This window comes from Ixodes scapularis, unplaced genomic scaffold (assembly GCF_016920785.2).
Source record: "Ixodes scapularis isolate PalLabHiFi unplaced genomic scaffold, ASM1692078v2 PGA_scaffold10__122_contigs__length_95168666, whole genome shotgun sequence".
NCBI classification, from domain to species: domain Eukaryota; kingdom Metazoa; phylum Arthropoda; class Arachnida; order Ixodida; family Ixodidae; genus Ixodes; species Ixodes scapularis.
In genome coordinates, this window is record NW_024609836.1 from 22449754 (window position 1) to 22458488 (window position 8735).

Consider the following 8735-nt stretch of genomic DNA (forward strand, 5'->3'; position numbering starts at 1 on the left):
CCCCTTACATGCTTAAAGCACAGAAGATTACAAGTTTTACCACGCTGACATCTCCTCAACAGGTTGCGATGTTATCCTTAATATTAGTAAATTTGTTTAAAAAAATAAACGAACAATACGGCGTATTGACGTCATATGAAAACAACCTATAGGTTCAGTGTCCTTTACAGGGATACTTCAACTAAATTTGAAATGCGCCCGTCGTGTTCAGAAATAGGTTGAATATGATCCACAATATCCGTAAAGACAATCGCATGTGTGTATTTTGAGCCTGATGGCTGTAGTTTTCGTTATGAACGGCCCACTCTGGAAAGCGCTAGGAGAGCAACCAGCGAAAAGCATGTCACATCCGCCGCAATCGTGACGCAGATTGTCTTGGGACGGGCAAAGCTGCAGCGAGGCTGACGAGGGACATCCTAGCCGTCCCAGCCACTAAAGCGGCTGAAGCGCACCAGCGATAGGGCCACAGCAACTAACCCCAAAGTTGCTTTTCTACGAATTTTGTGTGACGGGTTACTCTTCTATAATCTTGTAGAGGGACAATATGGCGTCTGGGACACACTAGATAGTCTCAGGGGGAGAGAAGTTCCTCCTGCCCCTCTTCTCTCGCGAGGTGGCCGGAGGCAACGTTTCTAGATTACCTCAGTTGTGGAACTCCTGCGGAAGGGGGTACCCCCCTCACTCACTTCAGTCCGCCTCCCGTCGTTCGAAGCACCATCTAGATTTTCGTTAACGAACTGTGTGTTCCGCAGAGTACGGTGGAACGCCATCTAGACGCTGCGCTTCGAAACGTACCTATCGCATAGAATGCGCTGCAGTTACCAAAGCAGCCCTCCGGCGCGTCGAACGAGTGAGGGGGCTAATGCTCGTGCATGCAGCGTCTATCAGCAGTTTCGTACCTGAGCTAATCTAATAACGTTGGCCGGAGGCGAGAGTTATCGTCACTACCTGTCGAAGTTCCTAGACGGGCATTACAAACTAGGCATTAGCAACATCCACCAGGTGCTCTTTGCTAGTTGTTTAATTGTTATTAAATTCATTTTCGTGTTTTTTTGTTTTTTTTTCAACACGAGAATGGTGTGTATGATGTGATACTGCTCCCTTGAACACAAATAGACAAAAAATAAGCGCGAAATTTTGTTCCAGTACCCCTTGAAGACTGCAGCAAAAGCATTCACACCGCAGCTGCCTCATCTCCGATAAACCCAGCTAGGAAGGGTTCTGGCAAGTCGTCCCAAACCACATGCCATTTGACCGAGTTTTTAATTGAAATGAGTGGCATGTTTCACTTTATTAAGGCAATGTACCATTTCGCCCCCTGAATTATATAAAAGCAGGTAAAGAGAAAAGAGTGTAGTACAAAAAGAGGTAAGAAGGCTGATTATGGCCAGCAGCGGATGCCCTATTTCATTGTTGCTTCCGATTGAGGAAGCTTTTTCCCTGCACATCTCTCAAGAAATGCTGCAGAATTCCACTCAGCAACATTTTATAAAATACAAAACACAACTCAAGCTCATATGGTGCACAAAAGCAGGAAGCTTCTTTCAAAGCAATAAAAATGCATTTTCCTTCATTGGTTAGAAAAGGCGAGTACGCACGCCGGGGTCCTATTTGAAGGCAAACTTTCGACAACTAAATTTAATAACACAGCACGTTAAAAACTGCACGCCTAACATTTAATGTTTTTTTTAGTGACACGTGACTCTTTCAAACACACGCAATACCTGTAAGGAGAGTTTACGGCATGACAATGACATACACAACTATCCTTCTAAGGTGGAGTTTCAATGTGAAACATTTAAGGCGGTCCCTTCAGGTTTGGTTTAATGTTCTTGCTGTTTCATAGCTTGCTTGACATCAAAGTTTAAACAATGGCAATTGTTGCCACCATATTCTATAAAGAAATGTGTTGGAATCGTCAAAATGTCAGTAAAGGGTTCAAGCCCAACATAACTGATTTTACCATCAATTTCTTCCTTCACGGGGCACCTCTGAGCAAAATGCAGGGTTTTGAATGTGTTCAAGGAGGAAAGAGGTAAATAAAAAAAACACAAACCACGAGCATCCCCCCCCCCCCCCCAAAAAAAAAAAAAACGTTTTTACCAAAGTGTTAATGGATGGAAACATTGTCCCAACACTGTGAAATAAAATTTGAAAAGAAAGTGAAGGATTCAATGATAAATGTATGCAAATCACTTGCATGCATAGCATGGTGTTAATTGATAACCCCTATGGGGGCTCGCTATAACCCATTTTGTAGCCTAACTATTACAGTCGACTCCCGTTAATACGAAGTTCACGGGACCGCGAAAAACTTTGAATTAAACAAACTTCCAATTATCCACAAGGAACAAAAAGGGTCATTTTTATTAGTTTTAAAACTGACTGTGATTGCCGTGATCAGTGACTGCCGTCTGCTTCTTCTTGCAGAATCTTGCTGCAGAAAGTAAGATCTGCAGACTGTAGATGTGCCCGAATGCTTCTTCAGCATTGTTCTCTGCAGCAAAAAAAAAGAAAACGCTGAGGAAGGCAAGACCCGCAGCTACATCAGTAGCCGGATTTGCGGCTCAATTTCAACGTCGTCGTCGATGTCGCTTTCGTTGCTAGCCTCGGGTGGCCGAACAATCTCAATGATTTCAATGTCCATCAGCGCACCTCTGGTTTCCACTGTGCTGCACATGACAACAAACCGTTTGAAACGGACGTCACCGAGAGCTGCTGAAAGACCATTGTCGTCAAGCTTACTTGTCTCTGCTTCCTCCGTTGGACAAGACGAATCACCCACTGAAGCACTTGCTATGAAACCACAGGCCCCGAAGCAGTTGGCAATGGTTTCTTGTTTATGCGACCCCAAGCTCACGCTAGAATGTGGATGGCAATAAGAAGGCTTACCTCGTACTGAGTGTACAATAATTCATGTACAATATCATCCGCTCGAAAAGATTTTTTCTGTACAACACCTTTAAATTTTTTTATAATACCCTGGTCCATGGGTTGCAACACCGATGTGTTGGCTGCCAAGTAAGCAAGGCAGATGGCACTCAAGGACGGCACATTCATGTGGGCACTCCACTGGTCCACAAGAAACAATACCTTGCGGTTTTATGATGCAAACTTGGTACAGTTTTTTAAGCCAGTCTTGAAAAATGCCCGACGTCAGCCATGCTTTCCTGTTAGATGCGTAGTCCACAGGAAGCCGGTGTTGCGGAATGGGCATGGAATGGGCACCCCCATTCCATTCCAATTCTATTCCGGGAATTAGACTTTTCGATAATTCAATTCCTTTCAACTCCTAGGAATGAGGACACTGGGCCCATTCCCACTCCTGGAATGGCTGAATCGTTCCATTCCATTCATCTATTCCTAAACGTAAAAATTGGCACTTCACAGCTACATTGTGTTTGCCGGCATAAGCAGCATAAAGCTGACATTATCAAAGACATTGACAATTGCAAAAAAATGCTAAATGCCTTAAGAAAGCACTGATTTACTAAACTCAAGGTGCTGGATTGCCTGGGGTGACTCGTAGCGTCCGAAGCGGTCCATCACAAGGTGAAACAACGTATAGGCATCCTGCGTTGCCCAGGAGGTGCTGCGAAAAATGACTTATTAGGACTTGTTTTGGGGAGCACAAACTTGAGCGATTCAAACTGCCACACATATACAAGCGTGCCTGCTCTGGCGCTGAACACGATAACGAAGAAAATAGAAAAAAAAGTGAAAGCTGCTTACAACTCCCTGTAACGCCGAATTAGAGCGCAGCTCTTGAGGAGGAGGAGGGAAGGGCACTGGGGGGGGGGGTTAAACTAACCAGGGGGGGGGTCACGTGACTCCCAATGCCGATGATGTCATCACTGAGGTCACTGATGACGTCATCATTGACGATGACGATGCGGGTACCGATGACGTCATTAGTGACGTCACTGATGACTTCACCAGTGATGATGACGATGACGATGCGAATGTCGGTGACGTCATCAGTGACGTCGCTGATGACGTCATCAGTGATGATGACGATGCGGATGTCGGTAACGTCATCAGTGATGATGACGATGACGATGCGGATGCCGGTGACGTCATCAGTGATGATGACGATGGCGATGCGGATGCCGGTGACGTCATCAGTGACGATGACGATGTGGATGCCGGTGACGACATCAGTGACGTCACTGATGACGTCATCAGTGATGATGACGATGCGGATGTCGGTAACGTCATCAGTGATGATGACGATGACGATGCGGATGCCGGTGACGTCATCAGTGATGATGACGATGTGGATGCCGGTGACGTCATCAGTGACGATGACGTCATTGGGGGTCACACGACATCGGCGGGGGTCACGTGACTTCGGGGGGTCACGTGCCCCCCCCCACGAGGTCACGTGACCCCGGTGGGGGGCTCGCGCGGTGCATTATGGGACATTTCCAATGATGCACCGCGCGGTTACGCCGACGCCGCTCAAGCCGGAAACGGGCCCCTAAGAGCTGCGCTCTAAAAAATGAAAGACGTTTACAAATCCCTGTAACGCCGAATTGGAGCGCAGCTCTTGAGTAGGGAAGGCTACTGAGGGGGGCCACGTCACCTGCGGGTAGTCACGTGACCCCGGGGGGTCACGTGATCTCGGGGGGGAGGGGTCACGTGACCTCGGGGGTCACGTGACCCCCCCCCCCCCCAGTTACGCCGACGCCGCTCAGGCTGGAAACGGGACCCTAAGAGCTGCGCTCTAAAACAAAAAATGCCAACGCCATCGAAGCACAGGCCAAAGCTAGGACGATAAGAGCGAGAACCAAGAAACGCCGTATCATGCGTCCTAAAGGAACAAAAAGGAAAAGAAAAAAAAAACTAAAAAGTCGGGACGCCAGATGTTCTAAGGTCACCACTTAGAGATACGAGACGCGTACCCTAGCGGTGGTAGCATGAATCCGCAACTTTCGATTGTCTTGTGGCGTTGAATGTAGCCGATTTCGGACGTCCAAAGGTGTTTAGAGCGCAGCTCTTAGGGGCCCGTTCCCGGCTTGAGCGGCGTCGGCGTAACCAAGGTCACCCCAAGGTCACGCGACCCCTCCTCCAGGGTCACGTGACCCCCCGAGGTCACGTGACCCCCCCCCCCCCCCCCCCGAGGTCACGTGACCACCCCCAGGGTCACGTGACCCACCCGCCGAGGTCATGTGACTTCCCCGACGTCACCGGTATCTGCATCGTCATGTCATCATCACTGATGACGTCACTGATGACCTCACCGGCATCCGCATCGTCAACATCACTGATGACGTCACCGACATCCGCATCGTCATCGTCGCTGATGACGTCATCGGAGTCCGCATCGTCACTGTCACTGATGACATCATTGGCATCGTCACGTGACCCCCCAGGTCACTTCACGCCCCCCCCCCCCAGTACCCTTCCCTCCTCCTCCTTAAGAGCTGCGCTCTAATTCGGTGTTACAGGGAGTTGTAAACGGCTTTCACTTTTTTTCTGTTCTGCACTACACAGAAGTCAAAAAATCACGGCGAAGGCGCACAAATAGTGGGGGTCCCAACCAGGTGAGCTTGTACTACCCAAAACGAGGGCGCCACAGTTTGTTCAAAGCTTCAGCGCAGTAGGCCCATGCAGAGACTAAAGTCAAAGGATATGAGCGGGCGTCATCTAGCTTGCTTGTAACCCTAACCCACCTGAATGTGAAACATTTAACACAGAAAACAAGCATCGGAACAAAAACTAAGTAAAAGGCAGACTTACAAGTAAAAATGCAGTATAAAAAAACAAACGTCGAAGCAAAGCGCAAGAGAATAGAGAGGTCAATCTCGCTTTGCTTTAATGCCGAAGCAAACCCACATTTCGCAGTTCAAAGGAGTGCGCACGAATGAAGGTGGAAGGCAGCAGGGTTGGCCAGCTGCTAAACAACGCTCCTCGAACTGTGAGAAAACAATAACTGATCATCTTTCGGCGGCGCGCGAGTCAACGAGTTATCAGAGCTCTGCGAGTTATGAGTCACCCCGTTCCCAGATCTTAGTCTGTGTGTGCGCATGCATTCTCCATGCCGTCGCAAAAAAAAAAGCAAGACAAGAACGAGGAGCCGTGTATTGCAATTTCAATCTTTGCCGCTCCCTTCGTTTCTTTTGCTTGGTGCTTGGTTTCTTGTTTCGCTCTCGTGTAACACAAGTGGTCCTCACCCTGGCTGTTGGGATGGAACGGATTAGATGTTGTTTGTGATCGATTGTGGTTTACGCAAGACTTGGATCTCTTCGCTGGCGGCTTGCCACAAGATTATTTAGTCCTCGTATCCAGACAGTGAGCAAACTGTCTTAAAGGGACACTGACAGGGTATTTATGCTCGCCGAGGTTTTTAGTTGTACGTGACATATGAGAGCTCAACTACCCAGAACAGAATTTGCGGCTCGAAATTCGGTTTCTTTCCGCCCGAAAACCGCCGATCAAGAACTGGCCGGTTCGAGTCTCGCTCACTCTCTTTTCCGCGGTCACGGGCCGTTTTCTAAGGTATCGATGCGACCACCAAATTTAATCAAAGTCGTGGGTCACTGAAGGCACACACTCATTATTAAAAATAGAAAAAAATATGAAACCCATTTTTTGTGGCTTCTAAAAAGCTGCAAATACGTTGATTGAAAAAAAAGTTCCACAGACAACCGGAAGCATTCTGTGCGTGCGTCGTTTCGCGTATCGTGGGACTCGCAGGGACGCGATGGCAGCGGACGACGGGCGTGGGACCTCTATTTCAGAACTGTCGTTCGCGGTACCGGAGAATTTTGTCTGCCTTTAAAAGAGAAATTTGGGACTGATCAAAAGAATTGGTCTTCATCCCGTACGACACGCCCGACCACCAAGCCGATTTGCACGAAGACGTCGCCGAGCCGTCGCTCCCTTCTCGTGGCTGAAGACATCGCTCGCGCAAACGTCAAGCACGACGTGTCTACTTCGAGTTGAATATGTACGCGTACAATTTCTTTACAAGGTGAGAATGTCGCCAATGCGGGGTGCATCCCGACTTCGACCCGGGAGTGCTTTTGCTAAAGGAAAATCGGTAGCAAACTTTCCAACTTACAGTTTATCGGCTGAATTATTACTACGGAAAGAGATCCGCTAGTTTCGATATGCCCCAGTAGCTCAGTGGGAAAGACGTCCGCTTTACACGCCGTAGTATCGGGTTGATCCCCCGTGACACTTTTTTTTAAAAATGTTTTTCGATGTCTACATTTCTTTTTTTTTTTATAATTATCACTGAAGAAAAAAAAAATTAAACAGATGTTGTGGACGACACATCGCAGAATTAAATGGTATGGGATTTCCTTTTTGACACCTGCGAACTCAATGTAATCACTTTCCACAAAATGCAAGGAGCATATAAATCAGGTAGCGTCCGCTTTCCGAGGTGCCCGTAAATGGTCTACAGGAATTGCAGCCAGCCATTGGTCCCGATCCCGTTGATCTTTCGGAAACTCTGTCGCACAATGCCACTTCTGTTTCGGACGCAGGACACAGCTCTTCACGCAACATCTTGGGTGTATTCTTTTCGGAGCCGATCAAAATTCACCACGGGCATTCACTACTCATCTCCAACTCCTCAATATACAAAACAACTCATCTTGGAGTACAGAACAACGAGCGGAACATACATAACTGCAAAAGAATCCCACGGCAAAAAGCTCCCGTACGCCGCATGTCGTCTGCTACCGGGAAGGAGAAGAAAAAAAAACAAAAAAAAAAAACACGGTCGGGTGTAGCCACGTGACTTCCGCCACTCTCTCTCTTCTCTCCACTTCTCCGACCTCCGTCGGGTTTCGGTTTCGAGCAGTTGCGTCTTTTGGCTTTATTAAAAAAATACGCTACTCTGTTGCAAAATATTAATTGGGTAGTCCTCCGACATCATAATAAAGCGCCTGGCAAAAAATTAAAAAAAAATTTTGGGGGGTGTCAGTGTCCCTTTAACGTTGTGTGCTAAATGTTTACACAGTGTTTGTGCTGGCAAGATCCTGAATTTTGCCACGTGCTATCAGTGTGCATACCCGCCCGTGCAAGAGGGTCTGATCAATAGACCCTGTTTGAAGTTCAGTGCCATATGGTGGCTCAAATATCAGTTTATCTTTTACCATACTAATGGTGGTAATCGACCAACAGTCTACAGTATTTTGCCGGGTACCATCACTTTCGCTTGTTAAGAGCAGTCGAGAATGTTTCTTTTCATTTACCTTGAAATTCTTTCTGCATCTCTGTTTCGATGGTGATAAATATACAACCGGCAAGGACGAAGCACCAGCCCAAATTGACATCAAGGGGCTCTAGAAGTAATTATGTGCCACCAACAGATTCACTGGTCCTGAATTAGAAATAATTGCTGACGCAGCTATTGTATTCAATTCCTGCGTCGCATCATACCAACATCTCGAATGTATAGGCCTCGCATCACCCACTTCGAAACATCAACTTCTTCCATAACCAATAACCAGAAGGCTGCCATTAGTATGAAACATATGCCGTCCTCAGATGAGGATAGTGATCCCCAGACTGAATTTCGGAAAAAGTCTATTGGATCTCGTATGCGAGCATTTAACATCTGCTTCGCGCTCTAAGCCCTTCGTGGAAGGATGGGCCGGCCAAAGCATACGCAGGAGCAAGCGACTGCTCTACAGTGCAACCGTGCTCTTGAGAAAATGTTGTTGATGAGACCAGCAGACGCTCTCCGTTCGCATCACAACACCTGATTGTGCCTGCAG